The 18,898-nt window shown below is 37.2% G+C and overlaps 1 long non-coding RNA gene across 1 annotated transcript in view; it reads right to left on the reverse strand.

The window, feature by feature from the left end:
- The window catches only part of LOC122355137, a 25,870-nt gene continuing 6,972 nt past the window's right edge, over positions 1 to 18,898 (reverse strand). The window contains exons 2-3 of the long non-coding RNA XR_006252171.1: positions 2,757 to 2,905; positions 1 to 254 (exon numbers count right to left, since the gene is read on the reverse strand). This is a non-coding gene — a long non-coding RNA (uncharacterized LOC122355137). The remainder of the gene's footprint in view (positions 255 to 2,756; positions 2,906 to 18,898) is intronic.

Below are 18,898 nucleotides of genomic sequence, written 5' to 3' on the forward strand. Positions count from 1 at the left end.
AATTTCTGCATGTTTTTGTTCCTTATACTTTCCATTTACTTAGTGTGTAACAACTGTTTTAATATCTGATAATATCTGATCTAAGTCTTCCCTTTTTTGGCTGCACCCAGCCACATTCATTTGTCAACCTCACTACAAGTTTTGTTTCCATATTGTCATTAGCTTGTTACAGGTGTCCCAGCCACTGTATGATTGCTGTGCTCTGTCTGGGGAGAGTTTATGCCGAGGCGATCACTCATCTTGGGCACACAGTCCTGAAACACAATTTTTGGGTTAATTCCTTTAGGTCCAACACATCGAATCTGTCAAAAGCTGATGAAATGATCAGAGAACGAAAGTAGCAAAAAAAAAGAAATTACCATCTTCCCAAATTTTAGATATGAGAGCTGTGTAATTAACTGTGAAAAAGCACATCTCTGTATAATTATGTTCTTTGACTCATCATATGCTCAGGGCCACAAAGGCAAGCTTGTCTTATCTTTCTTCCACAGTTCTAAATACAAAAAAAAAAAAAAACCTTCTGAATTCCAATGAATACAAATAACAGGTCACAATGTGATGTGGTTCTCCATTTTGCTCAAGTCTTCAAGAGCCCGGCAGATTATAAAAGGGAAGAAAAAAAACAATTGACTTTGCTTTGCCTTACCTGTCAAAACAAGAGAAAAAATGAGAGGTTTTCTTCCTTCCTCTATCTCCTTCCTAGCCTTCTGACAGCTCTATAAATCATTATGAAATAATTGTGTGTTTTTAATTAAATGTGTGGTGGTTGCTATCAGTATGCTGGGCTTTGGCGCAGACGTTTTGTGTGCTTTTGAGGATGTGAGTGCAAGACTCATCTGTGCTCCAGTGCACAGGGTGGGGGGGCAATAACTCAGACCTGGGGGGACAGCTATAGGCAGGCTGGTGTAAATACTGGCCCCTGGCTCGAGGAGAAGGACCTTGGTGATGGCAGTGCTGTAATTGAATGCTCTGTGTATTGTGTTATTACAGTCTGCAGTGTCATATTTCATGCATGGCTGTGGTGGAGTGCACTGGAGCGGGGTTGACGTCCTTATTGGGGGAGAGCTGTCTCGACTGGGGTTGTGAATGCGAGATGGTCAATGGAAGAGCGAGACTAGCGTCAACGGCATCACCGGCGGCGGTCAGACCGTTCCGTGTCTCGTTCTCCATCTTAAACTTAGTCAAATCAGCTCATAAATCTCAGATAATGTTCAGCAACATGGTCATCTATCAAGGAATTTTTTCCAGCCATTGTATTGATGATGAACCTGGGTAATGTCATTTTTTAAAGTAAGTAGATGAATGGCGGCACATACATCTTACATGATAAGTGTAGTTTAGGATGATGAACAGACATGTACCAGAGCACTGTGGGTTTTTTATTATTGCCACGTTTCAGTGGTTCATTTTCAAGCTGAACAGACAACCCAAGGACAGTTTTTGGTCTTTTTGTCTTTGCAGGCAATTTAATCAAATGTGTTACCTTGAACAAGCTGGGTCCATTTTTGTCCCTCAAAAATATGATAACATATAAAGAAGAGAAAATAAAATTTCCCCTTCTTTCTGAGGGTCTGGGACTAATTATAAAGTGTCAGCTGTCAATGTCTGCATTCATCTTAAACAATCCAGCTGTGTTGAAGCTTTACATGAGAATGCATTTCTTAACATTAAAAGCATGGAGGCTGCTGGAAAAAAACATTTAAGTGACAACATGCTTCATAACATTTCATTATATTTGGAGAATTTCAGAGGTAGGAGCACTGCCATCTAGTATAAATTTGTATATGAGGCTTAAAATATTCTGATATGATCCCAATTTTTTTGTTGCTTCACAGAATTTATATGCAAGATATTTTGTCAAATTTTAATTTTAATTGACTTCAAACATATGACTTGCCAACAGGAGATTTCAGTCTTATCGTCGATAAAACCTATACTGCATTCTTGTTGCCTAGATAGAAAATAGCCGCCTTGGGGAATTGCCAAGATGGCTGCCAAGCTAAGAGAGTAAAAGGATTGCATTGTAAGTGCACTGAAATGAATGATTCATTTGTGTGATTTAAAAAGATAGTTTACTCAAAAAAATACAAATCTGTCATTAACGCAACCTCAGATGCTCCAAGTTGTGCTGTTATTTAGTTATTGATTTTTTTCAGTGGAACATGATTTGGGAGCACACCATAAATGGAGCAATTTTTAAGAACTTTTAGGACGTTCTTTTCTAGTCCATAGTCAGCAGAGCTGCCATTTTGTGCAAACTATTTCTTTAAAATACTGTGAAAGTAGAATAAGCTATACTTGGCTATAATATGAATGAAACGCATCAGCACAGATCCTATAGAGATAAACCTTTAGCCTGAGCCATCAAAAATGCCAAGAGCATAACATCCAACCAGTTATATGTGTTGCTGTTGAAGATAACCCTTATGATAGGATGGCTTTACCCTGGATAGTAAAAAGCAAAATGCAATTTAAAACTCCAAGCTAAACATGTGAGCAAAAAGGAGCCACATCCTATGACCTTCAGTATTGTGAATACTTAAACAGTAAGATTTTCCACCCAGAACCACAGTTACCAATCTCATTTCAAGACGGCCGGTACCATGCCAATGGCCTTGCAATCACAAACACGGTTGGATGTCGATGACATTGCCTATCTCCCATATGATGCCCCATCTCCAAAGCTGCTTAAGATAGACCTATTACACCATCGAAGGAAATAAAAGAATACAATTCATGTTCACAAGATGGCCTACCAGCAGGGGCTCTGTATGCTTCCGCTGTTGTCCTTTGATGAGATGGCCCTGTAACTGCAGTTGGACGATTTCCAACCAGAGGACGGGATGGCAAGCCGTCCCATCAAATCACACGCTTCCAGGAGTGAAGAGGGGTGATGATGCACGAGCTGAGAAGCAACAAGAGAGTGTTTACATTGCGATTGGTTCCACATCCCAGATGGTTTCATAATTATCAGAATGTACATGTTTAGAACCTTATGAAATGTAATCATCGTACACAATGCAATTAGTCTAGCGAATCCTGTTTGTATTTTCAGCGTTTTTTTAATGTTATGTTACTGGTGCCAGTGCCGCATAGAACACTAATCATAAACGGATATCTCGTGATCTCTGCAGCGTGGAAATAGACACAAAGAGCTGGCTTCTTTTCTCTGCAGGGCAAAGGAAAAGCTTATCAGTCAGACAGAAGCATGAAAGGGACGGCTAAACCAGGACACCAAGTACAACACATCATCTTCTTCTTATTGCTTGTCATTTCTCCCATCCTTTTCTTTTCATCTTTATTATTAGCACTGCTTCCATTTTGAAGTACATCTCTTTTTATCCTCTCATCCCCCCTGCTGTACCTGAAAGGTAAATTGGGAAGGTTTGCCTGAGGCTTGACCAAATCTTCTGGAAGACTTGTGTAGGTGTTCTGGTGAAGACAGCAGGTTTAAAGCCATGGCGGTGATGCCATCAGCATATAATTGATTCCTCACACTGATCAAAGATATACTGCGTAAGGATACTTTCATGTTCAGAGTTACGGGACATTTAATATATAAGAAAAGTTACAATAATGTGCTTCCCCTGTGCCTAATGAGCTAGAAGTGTGACATTCATTATTCTTTGTAAAAGTACAGAACAAAAAATTTTGAGGGTTTTTTTGTAACTTACAATTTTACTACCTTTACAGCATTTATTAATCTAGGTCGATGTTATTTTCTACATACACTAACTTCATGCATAACGAATGAACATGAATTAACAATGAACAATTTACCATTAGATGAATAAATATTGTACATGCTCTCATATATACAATTCATTAATAGATGTTAATGAATTGAACTTGTAAAGTGGTACCAAAGAATATCGCTCCCAGCTACATTTTTGTGCTATTTTTACATATTAATCGGGCCACCATAATTTAGCCTTAGCCACCAAGGAGAAAACTTACTTACATTTTGTAGTCTCTGTGAGTGGATTGTAGTCTCAGGCAAACCTAATAAAAAGCGGCAAAACACTAAGGCAGAGAGTTCCATTGATTCTAAATCTTCATTCAGGTGTTTCACAGGTCAGAGAGTGACCTCTTCTATTTCCGCTGGCGATGGCACAGCTGAGCCTCTGGGCTGTCTGTCTACCCGAGCACTGACCCTAGAGAAGACTGCAGAGCCCTGACATTTCTCTGGATGGAATATGAATGGCAGGGTGCCAGGAAACTGTTCTAGATTATAATACCTGCACATGTGAGGATTGACAATGAAGCCTTTTGACTGAGACGTACATTCAAAATCCGAATCAATGTTTCACTACCAGTCAAAAGTTTGAATAATTAGATCAAAAAAAATTTTAAAGGCTCACCAAGGATTTTTTTAATGGGTAAAAAATAGTAGTACCGAGATATTATTACAATTTATAATAGGACTGTTTTCAATTTGAATATATTTTAATATTTTTATTCCTGTGATGGCACAGCTGACTATTCGACAGCATTTACATTACTTGACATTACATATGCCACTTCATATTTTTGTAAAAACCATGAAAACCACAAATTTATTTATTTTGGTATTCTTTGGTGATTGGAAAGTTGAAAATAAAGTTCTTTTTTTTATTTCAGTGGTCCTCAATGTGAAAATATGGATCTCAAAATCACAGAGTCAATTTTGGAAAGGGTTTAATGCAGAAGATACTGGAAAACCAAAAAAATACAAATAAAAATGTGCAGGAGTTGGAGGATTTTTCTGAGGAAGAACAGCAGGTTAACTGCTTAGGACCAACAAGGATCTCATGAACAACTATCACAAAATATATAAAGAGTTGACACATATTTTTAAGATTCAAGAATTGTAAACAATGAATGGGGTAATTTTTTATAAATTAAACTGTTATTGTGTTTTGTAGTATATGTACACATCTGTTATGTGAAATAGCTTATTCAAGAAAATAAAAACAACATGCAATTTTTTGGAGTTATCCTTTAAAATTTATATTGAGATATATTACCGGTCAAAAGTTATTTTTAAATAACTAAATAACAAGTTATTAACTACCCTTCCTGAGGTAGACTTTTGAATGGGGTAATGTTTTATAAATTCAGCTATTATAAATTTCAGAATCAGGACAATAAAAAACAACATGCAATTTTCCTTTTGCTTGTTGTCAACATTTTGCACATTCTACAAGGGGTATGTAAACTTATGAACACAACTATATAAACAAAATAAATATTCCAAACATCAAAAAAGTAGTATACCTCAAAAATAATTTTTAAAGGAAAACTCCCAAAAATTAAAGTTGTCACTTACTTTAATGTTATCTAAAGAAGAAAGTTCGTGGAGCAGCACGAGGGTGAGTAAATAATAGATTTTATGTGTATGTGAACCGTCACTTTAATAGAAAATGAAACATCTGGAATCTAAGAGAGTTGCTCCAGTAAGATATTCTGTTTGAATTTATTCTGCACTCTGCTGGTACTTGTAATAGTTGGGAATTTTGCCAGTTCTGTCAAATAACTGCTTCACCACTCATGTTATCTGTTGAGTCCACACAATGATATGCATGACTGTGTGCTACATTTGAATAAACGCTCTCACATTCTGTAGCGCAGGGGCCAGCCAGTCAAACAGATGAGAGAGGCTCTTCTCATGCACTGAGTGTACCTGGCAGACTGGCATGTGGGACACCTCTACCGTCGCGGGTGATTGACTGAGCAACTACATTGACATTTTGAAAGGAGCTTGACAGATGAGAGGCCCAGACGTTCTTCACCTACCATCACAAAATAAATTGGGCTTCCTATCAGCTGTAACCTTTAAAGTGTGTATTTACCTGTGTTTGTGTGTGTTTCCATGAAAACATCCAACAAAACCCGACCGTGGTGCATTGGGGCGGTAAACGCCTGAATCACAGAAAGTCTCATATGTGAAAAACGAATCTAGACTCTGTAGGCAGAATTTCGAGACATAATAGGCACGCTCCTGATGCTGAAAGACTGTTCCAAAAAGTATGCAACTTAATTATGCTGCCTCCTAAGATACCTGCTTTTGGCCATATTCCAAGGCAACATCACATGTATGCTTAATAGAGAAGGAAATGACAGAATGCATTATGACTAGACGATAAATCAAAAATGGCCACAGAAGAGAAATGATAATTATGAATATGCATGAAACAGTTTTAGTTTCATGCACTGAATAGAGTCACTGAAGTCGGACTCAATTCGCAAATGTTGCAATTCCAAACCTTTGAGTTTCTGATAAAATTAGGATAGCTGCTATATTTGAAATAAAGACATCAATAACTGACTGAGTTAAAATATGCTCTGATAGCATTCATATTGTGCAAATTTAACAATATTAGCAGTATGTTTTCCTTTAAAGTTACTTTTCTTAGCTAATGAATGAGCCATTACCTACCCTTCCTGAGGTAGACCTATTGGCAAATTTTTCAAGTTGTTCATAAATTGCTATATTATTGAAGTTTTATTGTGGTTGAAACCCTGATTAAAAAATTACATCGGAGATCACACATTTCAGTAAGTTGAATGCCTATGTAATGATGAGTGAGCTGCTGATAATAGGAGCGTGTGTGGACTTGAATGAGGTGGGAAATGTAAGATCCTTACATTTTATTGAATTTTGTTAAAAACATGCAAAGGCAAAAGTTTTATTTTCTTGTTTTTTGAAACTGTTCACAAAAAAGACTTCCCATCACTAGTAGCTTTTCAAACCAACCTGATATCATAGGAAAACATAACTATTATAAAATGCGGCGATTTCACATACAGTAAGTGAATCATAGAAAAACATGATTTTTAGGGGGAAAAAAAAGTTAACATGAAGGTCCACCCCATAACCGCACCCCTAAAAACAACAATCACTGGAGTGTATGCAGATCATAAAGAATATGAATTCACCAACAATTCCTCAAAATCTGGATGAGATGGTGTTAGTTCAAACACAGTGAACCCCCAAAAATACAGGAAAATGCAGAAAATAGTCACAATGCAAACTATCATGCAAATAATCATACAATTAATCACAACGCAAACAAAGACAGAAATGCTCTGCAAATGCTCACAATGCAAGAAACAGGATTCAAAAACAGTTTAAACATGTACAGAAACATGTTGATAATACTCACAGCACAAATAGGCTACACTAACATGGTGAAAATACAATAAACTTATGCAGAAATATCACAATGCAAACATATTGTATAGAAACATGATGCAAATACAATGCAAGCAAATACAGAAATGTGGTGAATATATAACAAATTTAAGAAATATGCTGCAAATGTTCACTATGCGAACAAAAACAGAAACACTGCAAATACTCACAATGCAAACAAATACTCACAGAAACTAGCTGCAAACACTCAGAATGCAAACAAACACATGAACATGCAGCAAATACAATGCAAAAACTAAGGCAGAAACATGATGCAAATACTAACAACACAAGAAATACAGAAATGTGCTGCAAATGCTCACAATGCAAACAAATACAGAAACATGCTGCACATGTTTTTGCAGCATTTGTAGCATGTGTTGTCAAACTATTTTCTCAATTTGTTGGTGCTTTTTGTTGTTGTTTCAGCACACTGCACTCTCTACAATACATATAATGCAGGTGTATGGGACCCTACAAGTTGATGATGCTAAAATTATGTAAAAAGAATGCGTTAAAACTAGCGAAAGAAATATCAAAGAAGCACTTTTTCATTTCACAAAACGCATGCATCACATTTCACCACATTCTGACAGTTGGCCGGAACCTATAGTCCACAGTTCAACATTTTTAAAATACGAATATTTTTCTCACATACCCCTATCGCTTCGCTTCATAAGATGCTGATTTTTCAACCGGAGTCATACGGATTACCGTCATGCTCATTCTGAGTGGTTTTTGAAATGCTCATTTTGAGGGTTCCGTCCACTTGCATTAGATGCACTGACAGAGATGGATTACTTTTCTAAAAAATCTCTTTTTGTGTTCCACGGAAGAAAGAATGGGATGGCATTAGGGTGAATATACGATGAGAGGTTTTTTTTATTCTTGGGTGGAGTATCTCTTTAAGGCATGGCATTAGGAGCATGACACAAGCAATGACCCCCTGTGCTTCGTTTCAGGTAAACAGATCACTCCGTATTGACGTACCTCTGCTCACTTGCATTCAGCGTAAAGTGGAGCTATGATGCCCGCGTAAATGGTGCATTGTTCATCACAGAAGAGAAGGCAGGCAACAGCTCAATCTCTCTGACTGCCCTCATCGCTCTGTTGCGTGTCATCGGGCAGTGGGTGATGTCAGAGTAGCTGTCATTTGTTTTGGCCCGTCATAATCATTTCCTGACTTCATGTTTCTTTTCCACTGTGTCACTCTCACTCACCATGATCATTAGTCATAGAGCCAATCATGCATTATCCTCATGCCATCAATCACAAGCGGTTCCACCCTCTCCGTACCAGCCGGTTATGTGACAGCCTAGCTAATGCATCATGCAAGGGTCTCAGGGAGCAAAGAGATGGAAAAAAACAGACGAGGTGAATAAGTGTGATTGTGTGTGGGTGCTTTTTAAACGTGTGCAGGTTAGGATGTGCGGCTCAGAGGGTAGGTTTGAATGTTAATGAATACTTTGACAGCTTTGGCTTGTGTTATGAGGGCATGTGTGGCACCACACAGACGTCTGTCACAGCATGAAATTTTATTCATTCGTTTCACTCAATAAATAATAGTGTCAGCACTACTGATATGTTGGCATCCTTGAATAGAAATGAAATGAGTATTTAAAAAAAAAAAAAAAAAAAAAGCTTTTTGTCCATCCCAAATTTTTTTCTCCAGCAATGTTGATGTTTGTTTTGTTTTGTTAATTCACTTTTGGAAGGTTATGCCTGCTCTGAATGGTCCTTCTTCTCGTGGTGACAGAGAGAATGCCTGAGTGAAATTCAGCTCCTTCCTGATTCCACGGGGAGTTCTGGGCTCGTGCAGATTAAAAAGAGAGACAGAGTAGAGAATGAATCATTTAGAAAGGAAAGGTGCGAGGTTTCTAGTGGCTGACAGCTGTGCTTTGAAGTCCGCCTCTCTGTAGAGGGTTGAGTGTGTCTTGGTAGGGATGTTCTGCAGTTGTTTGTTTGGATAAAAGGGCCGTGAGCCTCAAACGCACGAGAAACACAGGAGGAAAACATCAGTAGCAATGGAACCGCGCATTGGACGCAAAGTTCTGGAATATTGTCCTTTAGATATAAACCAGTATTCTCCATCCTCTTTGCTGCCAGATATTTTGAGACTAAAGTGAGAAGGAAACCTGCTGTGAGAATATAATGATGCGGTTGCATAAGAAGATCAGACATACGCTTAAAAAGTGCCTTCAGAGTTTACACAGTAACACATGCAGTTAATTGCATTCAGCAATGTTATTTTTGTGTTGGATCAGAGTCAGTTCTACGTTTTAACCACTTCTTTCTCTTTATACATGTTTACACTTTTACAAGAGGCAGAGGAGCACAAATTATAGACTAGATGCTTCTGTATCATTTAAACTCAACCACGAATATCACCTAAACACTGAAACCCACTGTAATGTTCATAAGCATTAAAGAAAGCTAGTAGACAGCCAGCAAGAAAAAAGCAACTTGTTATTGGACATTTCATTCAGCATTTGCAGGCCCCGTATGTTTTAAAGATGTGGTGTATATAGATGTGTGAAGACTGTTAGAAATCTACTACATGTTTCAGGTTTTATTTTTTACCACAAGTGCTGTTTGCTTTTTTCTCTTTCCTGTGATGTGTGAATGTGTTAACAATTTTAAACGGCACTTGTCTTCTATAAATGTGGATGCTCTCAGTAGTAGTAACACTACCTTAAAGAGTGTCTAACTTAAATATGTTCTAAATTAAATTAAAAATAAAAAATCACGAAAATCAGTTTGCATCTATTGTGTTATTGAAAGGCCCTATTAGTATCCTACCATCATTAGCAAATTTAGATACCCCCACTGTTTTAAATACAGGCTAGTATACTAAATGCAGCTATAAGTATCTGGATGAAGTACTAAAAAAAGGAGAAAAGACACTCAGGTACAGCCAGTGGAAGAGCTGAGTGTGAGGAAGTGTATTAACACCTGTAACGTGAGAAACATCAGCGATGCGCATGGCACTGTGACCACAGGGACCCCTGAGAGATGCATTAGCCCAGATCAAACATTGGACGCTTTCCTCTCATGGCGTCGACACTAAGCTTCAGAAATATCATATTCCCTTTCCTTTTTTTTGCTCACTTAAAAAGGCTGACACAAATTTCAGTAACACTTTATTTTAAGGTGTCCTTGTTACACATGTTACATGTACTTATAATAACAATAAATGATGCATAATTAAATGCACGTAACCCTAAACATATAATAAGCACATGTAGTCGTTACTCACACTGAGCAATATAGCATTTATTTAACTTTGTTCATAAAAATACAGCTGTAGGCCATGTTAGCTCAGGTCCATTAAATAACATTTAAAAATACAACCTTTGTTGTTAATAATGTATTAGTAAATGTTGAAATCGACATTAATTAAAATGAATAAACGCTTTACAGTTTTTTCATTGGTAGTTTGTTAACTAATATAGTTAACTGTTAACAATAAGAACTATCTATCTATCCATGTAGATATCTATCTCTCTTTTGACTGTGATATACTTACTGGAAAATAAAATAATAAAAAAATTTCAATAATTGTGACCGATAGCATTATTACTATATCATTATTATGTTTGTTTTTTTCTTCTGGCCACAATAATCAAGCAGTGAAAATGTAATATAGCGACAGCCGTAGCACAACCCTGGCGTCAGCACGTCCAAGACGAATGTCATATCATCCAGCGTAATATAAAATGACCTTTTTATGGACCATATTACAGTTATGGTAGCATACTGTATATTATATGTAGATGTTTGCCTATGGGTCATTCGACCTAGCCTAGCTAACACAGGCAGTGAAGATTGAGACCAAACAGAGAACACTTTTTCTCCTTCGAGTGGATATACAAACATCTGGGTTTGCCTTGAGAACACAAAAGGGGGATTGAGTTGGAAAGATGATGCTGTCAAATGTCTTGTTTCGGTATCTTTCCCCACGCATAATAAAGTCACGAAACCCCACATTTCTATTTTTAAGTATGGGGGGTTAAAAGCACGACTCTGTACTTTCCTAAAAGAGAATTTTAGATTCTTCTCTCCCGAGACAATTCTTTGAGAGAGACTTTTTGTGTTACTTCTGTGCGAGAGGACAGATTTTGCACAGCAAACTTCAACAGAGACGGCAACTAACAACTCAGACAACGCTCTCCAGCTCGCTCTCTCCATTAGAAGTAGAGGAGAACAGAGTCTTGAGTGAAACTTCAAGGGGGCAATTCAATGTGAGACTCTGACATGGCAGACCATAAATTCAGCAAGAAACCTCACCAACTCATTGTTACACCCCAAACACCTCAGACATAAATAGCCAACAGGGAGAGTTTATGAACGTCTACCTAAATTTACAGCCAGGAAAGTTAGTGTGAAATAATGGTGTGATTTGCTGACTCATCTCAGTAGAAAAAAAATAAAATACATTAGTACCCTCCTCAGGGAGAGAGGTGAATCGACATCGGTGCAAAAAGGAAACAATAAAAAAATCTTTTAGCTTCATTCGAGCAGGGGAAAACAAAGAAATGCGCACCTGAGATGTATACCTGCATTGTGACAGACTGTGAACAGCAACCTACGGAGTTCAAAACTGTGAGCTGCCAGGTGTGTGCCAAGACATTTAGTGGTTAAAATAATAACTCACTGTTCACAAAAGCAAATTCTAGAATCACAAATTCTATCGAAGATCTCTGGGAGTCATGAAATATTAAACGCTTCATGTTTGCGGTTGCCTTGACCCCACCTAACCTTCTTTATAGATTTCTATGATTTATGTATTCATTCAGGTCAGCCGCTGCGAATGCAATCTCCAGCTGCTTTTTAACCCCTCGTGTTTCACAGAGAAAGGCTTTTTCAGCATATCCCTTTCCCCATGGCTAGTTTAAAGGATGCTGTAAAATTGATTGCTGTTCATTATTGCAGAAGGTCACCATTTGCCCAATAAGCGTTGATGAGGTTTTCACCTCTGGTCATTGATCTCAGACGCGCTAAAGCTGCCGCCTGTAAATCTGCGCACAACTTCGCTTGGCTCCATCAAGATGCACAACCCAGCTTGCATGTCGTATAATCTAAATGCACGGTAATTTACGAAAGCAATCGTGTATGCTGATGTTCGCTTCGAATCAAGGACAAAACCTAGTCGTGGTGTTTCACTTAAATGAACTTCTAAACAGCCAGGTGCCTGAAAATCTTTTAAGTCCTTGAGTCTTGTATTTAACTCATTTGCTAATGAAATCCAAACATAGAACTGTAATGAGGCTGTTTATTTTTCATTTTTTGAATTCAAACTCAACTCAGCCCAGTTAGTATTCATTAAATGACACAGCATAGTTATTGTCTGATCAAACAGGATTATCTGGAGTGCAGTTAAAGAGCAACACAAGCCTCCTTCAGGCAGAGGTAATGACTATGAAGGACTTGTGTAATGAAATGAAGGACATGGCAGAAACATTCAGCCATGACTTGGATTCTCAAAGCATCTGCTGAATTCATAAAGCTGTTGTCATGTCACCCATACATAACTCAAACAATGCAGATGCAGATAGGAAAAGATATAAAAACTGGCCCATGCTTTAAATGACTTTTTTCCACATCAATCTACATTCCTTACACCATAACAACAAAGCAATTAACAGGTTTCTAACATCTTTGCGGATGTATTAAAGATAAAAAACTTAAATGATTCCGTTGCATAAGTATTCATACCTTTATCTGGGACAGCTGATATTTTCCTGAGGAGCATTCAGTTTGCTTGTATATATTACCACACTTTAAGTAAAGTTAACCTTAAAGGCGCACACATCCTAATAAAAGGTCTAACAACTGAATATGCATATTATAGGACATAAGACTATGTCCTGAGGTCAAAAAAACAAAACAAAACATAGAGCTCAGAGACAGGAATATATCAAACCATACATCTGGGAAAGAGTTCAGAAAATAATCACAGAAGCATGTAGCCTCCATTATCCAAGATTTAGCCTCCTGGTCAAACTGATCAACTGATGGAGAAGGGCTTTTGTTAGTGTGGTGAAGAAAGTGATGGTTACTCTCGTTGAGCTCCATGATCGTACTTGGAGATAGGAGAAACAGCCAAACTCCACCGATCTGGACTTTATGCGTGTGTGGCCAAACTCAATCCTCTCATCAGTGAAGATACATGAAAGCACACCTAAAGGACACTCAGGCTGTGAGAAACAAGATTCTATGAAGTTCAATTCCAAGCATCATGTTTGAAGAAAACCAGCTCATCACACGCATCACGAGTAACATCCCAAGTAAAGTGTGCTTGTAGCAGCCTCATGATGTGCTGTTTTTTTCAGCGGCAGGGACTGAGGGACTCGTCAAAGTAGAAGAAAAACTCAGTGCACCAAAATACAGAGATAGCCTTAAAGAAAACCCAGTGCAGAGCATCCAGAACATCAGAAGGTTTTGAGCAGAAGGTTTACCTTCCAACAGGACGATGACGCCAAGCGCACATCAAGAGAGGCTTATAGACAACCCTCTGAATGTGCTTGTCCCAATCAAACATTTCTGGAGAAAGCTGAAAATGTGCGTTTGCCCCAATCCACACTGTTTGAGAGGTGAATAATGGCCAATAATATCATAATAGAATATTTGCTAATTATAATTATAAATGTAATGTAAATGTACAGTTGTGCAATGTAAAAAAAACTTGTATGTACACAATAAGTGCATTGTATCAAATTATTAATTTGAATGTGTGGACATAGTAGTAAAGGCCACCTAATATAAAGTGGGACCATTTGAATACTTAGGCAACGTACTTACTTCAGTGTTTTTATTTTTTATAAATTTACATAGCTGTGGCTTATTTAATAAAACATTTAATGATTGAAAAATCCTATTCATTTTTATTTCTGTATTTTATTCCATGATATTATATTATTCTAGAGTATATATGGACTATATATATATCCATCCATATATTAACTAAACTGCTTATCCTCTGTATGGACTTTATTTAAATTACCTTTATTGTTATGTCGTATCTTGCAAGAACAGAAGGTTTTGAGGACTCTTAAAAATCTATTCAAGAAGATGTCAAGAAATAGTGGATGTACAACAGAAGTAAATCTTCCTTACGGCATCATTTTAAAATGAATCCGGTTCCACGGAAGAAAGCCGCGCAGACACTCTGACTTGACAAAATGTCAATGTGTTTTCCTCAGGAGAGCACGCTACTTTGTCCTCTCTACTCAAAGCTGAACGCTTGGTTTGCTCCTGGATGTGGAATGTTAATGAGGTTGATGTGTTTGATTGAGGTGGGGTGGGAGAGAGAGGAAAAAGAGGGACAGAGAAAGAGAAGACTGCCAGAGCGTGAAGGAGTATGTCGCTCATAAGAATTTACCGCTCTCCTCCTTTCATAACACAATAATAGACTGGAGGAGAAAAGAACTGGCTTTGTTTGACTTCACCAGTCCAAGACATAACATGTTTTGCTGCATGTCATCTGCTGATGTCAACAACTGCCGAAACAACCATTGTTAGAAAGTTTTATTCCACGGATCCAATTTTCCTGTGCTTCTTCACTGACAGAGCATGCCAATACGCACAACAGCATCACTACCTGTTATAGTACAATGAGGAAAAAGCAGCCTTGTGTTTCAGTGAGTCACAGCCTGGATGACATCATAGTCACCGTGTTCGTTTATTTAAAACGTACTTCACTGAGCTAAATTCACATATTTGTAATTTAAGGAACAAGGAACATTTCACCCATATGATAATTTTCAAGGCTATCCAGTGTGCGAAGGAGTTTATTTCTTCATCCAAACTGATGTTTAGAAAAAATGTTATATTGCAAGTGGATCCTCTGCGGCGAATGGGTGCCGTCAGAATGAGAGATCAAACGGCTGATATAAACATCACAATAATCCCCTAGTAATCCATATGACTCCAATCCATCAAATAATATCTTGTGAAGTGAAAAGCTGCAAAAAAAACGAGCATGATGGCGTTTTAACATTTTAACTCAACTAAAAATGCTTCGTCCGTGCAGTGAAAAATCTAAATCCATCAACATATTCGTTTAGACCTGTTTTGGTGTGCATATTTCTCTCCTGATTCAGACGAGACAACTTTCTCAATATTTTGGATAGAAGATTCTATGTGGAAGCCAGCTAAATGCTGGCTTTGTTAATTACAAACATGCAGATTTACATTTGACAAGACATTAATTGATGGACTGGAGTCATGGGGATCACCTGTTGATTACTGTAATGTTTTTATCTCGTTCTGACGGCACCCATTCACTGCAGTGAATCAATCAGCGAGTAATCTGTTCCAATGAAGAAACAAACGTTGCATTTTTAGGTGAAATATTCCTTTGATTAAAAATACAGAAGACTGCAGTATACTGTTACTAACAGACACCTCCTCGAAATTGAAAAAGCCAACAGATACAGCAGTACATTACCATGTTGCTTTTTGGACAAGATCTACTATGTTCAGACATGCTTGAGGGGGAAAAAGTTATAAAATCCTTCATTATCCCAAAGCCCCGTACACCTGAGCCCTTGGCGCTTTTTTGCTCCTGCCAATGAAAGAGTGTGAAGAGAATCAGGTAGCTGTCAGAGCGTATCTTATCACGTCTCCACAGAAAGACACAATATGTCTCTGCTGATGGTCTTGAAAACAGAATGAGATCTGTGAGGTTTTTCGTCCTTAATCCACAGAACAGTGCAGGCAGGTTCAGAGAATGTATATGTGCGCTCATGAATTAAATAACTCCCGTTTTGTTGTAATAGCCTATATACTAATTTACATTTATCTTTTACACCGTTGCTCCAAGATGCTGTTTTTTTGTGTGCAGAAATACGGTCTTTTTTTCAACCCCATTATCAGATGCTACATCTTTTGGGGCTACTGTATCCACGGAAGCGAGAACAAAATTGAAGATCTCATCAGCAAGGGAGCACATCACTAGGAATGTAGAATGCCGTAGCCTACGCTGTGTGTAGGCAGATAGCACAAGGCTCCAGGCAGATAGGCATCAGGCTATGAACATCCAGATCACAGCTTGCAGCTGGCTCAAAGCTAAATACAACATCCAGAGGTGACTGTCTGCGAGGGCAAATGCGAAAAGGTTGTTTCATTTTAAAGACACGTACGGACGGTTTAGGGTTCGTTTTCCCAAACAGAACATAGCCTGTGTACTTTGCGCCGTATATTCGCTTAAAAGTTGTTATAAACATGAAATCTTACTCTGCTCAACAAAACACATTACACAGGGTTTCGGGTTGTAAGCAAACATGAACAGTTGCACAAATGTAGGTTGACGTGAATAGGTTACAACAGCATGGCCATGAGCTACTAAACAGAAGGGCTGATGTTTAGGCCTGGTTGGTCTCGTTCACGGCTCTCTTCTGCCCCCTGCTGACATGTCGTGTGTAACGACAACACAATGTCAAGTTCAAACTGCAGAGCTATATGATAACATTATTTTTTTTTTTCTGAGAAGTAAAGTGAAATTACACAGCTTCACACAATCACTTTTTAACCTAATTTTTCACCCCACAAATATATATTTCACACATTTTAAAATGTACTTAGTTCTAATTCTGTATTTTTCTCTAAGATCCATTAAGATGTGATCTACATATTTGTTTTCTTGTTTTAGGCGGGTTATTTATTTTTTGGTATTTATCAGGGATTTTTGGAAATACCTAAAATTTGCTTAATATTTGAAAACCACATCAGGTAGTTTACAGGGTTATTACTAATACTAAAACACTTTTGTTACATTTTAATAAATCTGAGACCCACTAAATATTACAGGATACACCTAACCTATTTCTAACATTTATAATTTCTGATTTAGTTTAAAGCTGGAACATTTAAATTACTAACAAGATATATATATTTTTTTTTTTTTGTGCAGTTGTGCATACGCATAGGTACACAAGAGTCACTTCTGTCTGTTATACTCACTGTCTGCTCACATTCATTTTTATAAACCAGAGCTCTGTTGTTTCCTGTGCACTCGGTTGTGTATTCACCTGGGCTTGATAAGACAGGAACAGTCCTCTGATTGCCTAACCCAGCCAGCTATTTTTAGCACCTTCACCGTCCTTATCATCAAGGTAAAATAAGAATGTTGCTGAGAGGGCTTAATTACGTATTTCAAACAGATGCAGCGACACAAGTCTCATTCCCCCCCCTCCCGTTCCCTCACTCTCGCTTTTGGGACTCTGTAGTAATGAAACAGGAATTGACCTAAATATTCACTTTGCTTCGCTATCGTTTCTAATTATTGCGGCATTACAAAACTCTGTGCGTTCAAAAGCATCTAAAGCTTCAGTCGTATTGTGGGAATTCCATCTTAAATTAAAATTTTATAGTCATAATTTAACTGGTGCTCAAAGGGAGCCACGTTCAGGAAAATGCAACATATGTTTTTTCTTGAAGCCGCTACAGTTGAATTCTACATTCAGGTCAAAGAAACTGAGTTTAGTAATAATAGCAATTAAAAAAAACACCCTTTCCCTACTAACTAATCCTCAAGGTTATCAATTTGTTCAGCCCACAGTTGAGCAGTTCTCTGCCGTGGCTGTATTCCAATCACAGCTCTCGCAGCACTTTTTAGCTGAAGTACTCACAGCAGCAGTGCACAGCAATTAAAACTCAAAATTGATTTTTTTGTTTGTTTGTTTCCAATATAACGTTTTTTTTTAAGGCAGCCGAGGTGTGGAAGAAATCTATTAGAATTACCTATTGGAATTTTAGCTGAAAATACCAAGCAAGATAACGATCACGTTTATCACAATTTGAAATAAAAAAAGTGAGAGAAACATAGATAGAGTAACATTACGTCGTAGGTAGATATCATATAATTAAACATCTTTCTACCCTACTGAAAAATAAATATAATAAAATGTATTTGAAATACATTTAATTTCATCCCGAGTATACTATAAATACATATTTATGTGCTTAATAAAAATGCCCACCAATTGTACTTTTAGTATACTTAATATACTTAAAGTCTAACTAATTTTGTGTTTGATGCACTTTAATTGTGCAGAAGTCAAACTAAAGATATACTGAAGCATATTTGATTGTGCTGAAATAGAACTATTCCAAGTATGCAGGTACACTTTACAAAAATAGCATTTTAAGGCTGAAATTATTCAAAGAGCATACAATCCTTATCAATTGTGACCTTAAAAAACATTTTATGCTTAATATAATAATGTTTATGCTTAAGAAATGTGCGAATTAGTACTCCAAATAAAGTTTAATTAGGGTATATTTATATCAGCAAGCCTCGAGAGATATGTAAAACTAAATATCTAAATTATTGCTGTCAAATGTGTACGGTGTATATTTATTATGTACATATAATCACACACACACAGATGCATGTATACATTTAAAAAAGATATGTTACGCTTATACATTAAACATATTTATATATAACCTTAATTAATAGAAATATACGCATGGAAATGCATATACACATTTTAAAATATATGCTATACGTGTGTGTCATAATATATACACACAATATACATATTATGTAAACCAAAAACTTTTATTTCAGATGCAATTAAACACAGACTTAAAAACCGACTTTAACTGCTAAGGCAGAAGTAGAATCACATCAAAATTTCATACCATAACGCCCTAAAATGTTTTTACACAGAATTTCTTGCGATCTAATTTGTACAGCGAATTCAATAAGCTTTCATT

Source organism: Puntigrus tetrazona, chromosome 12 (assembly GCF_018831695.1).
Source record: "Puntigrus tetrazona isolate hp1 chromosome 12, ASM1883169v1, whole genome shotgun sequence".
Taxonomy (NCBI): Eukaryota; Metazoa; Chordata; class Actinopteri; order Cypriniformes; family Cyprinidae; genus Puntigrus; species Puntigrus tetrazona.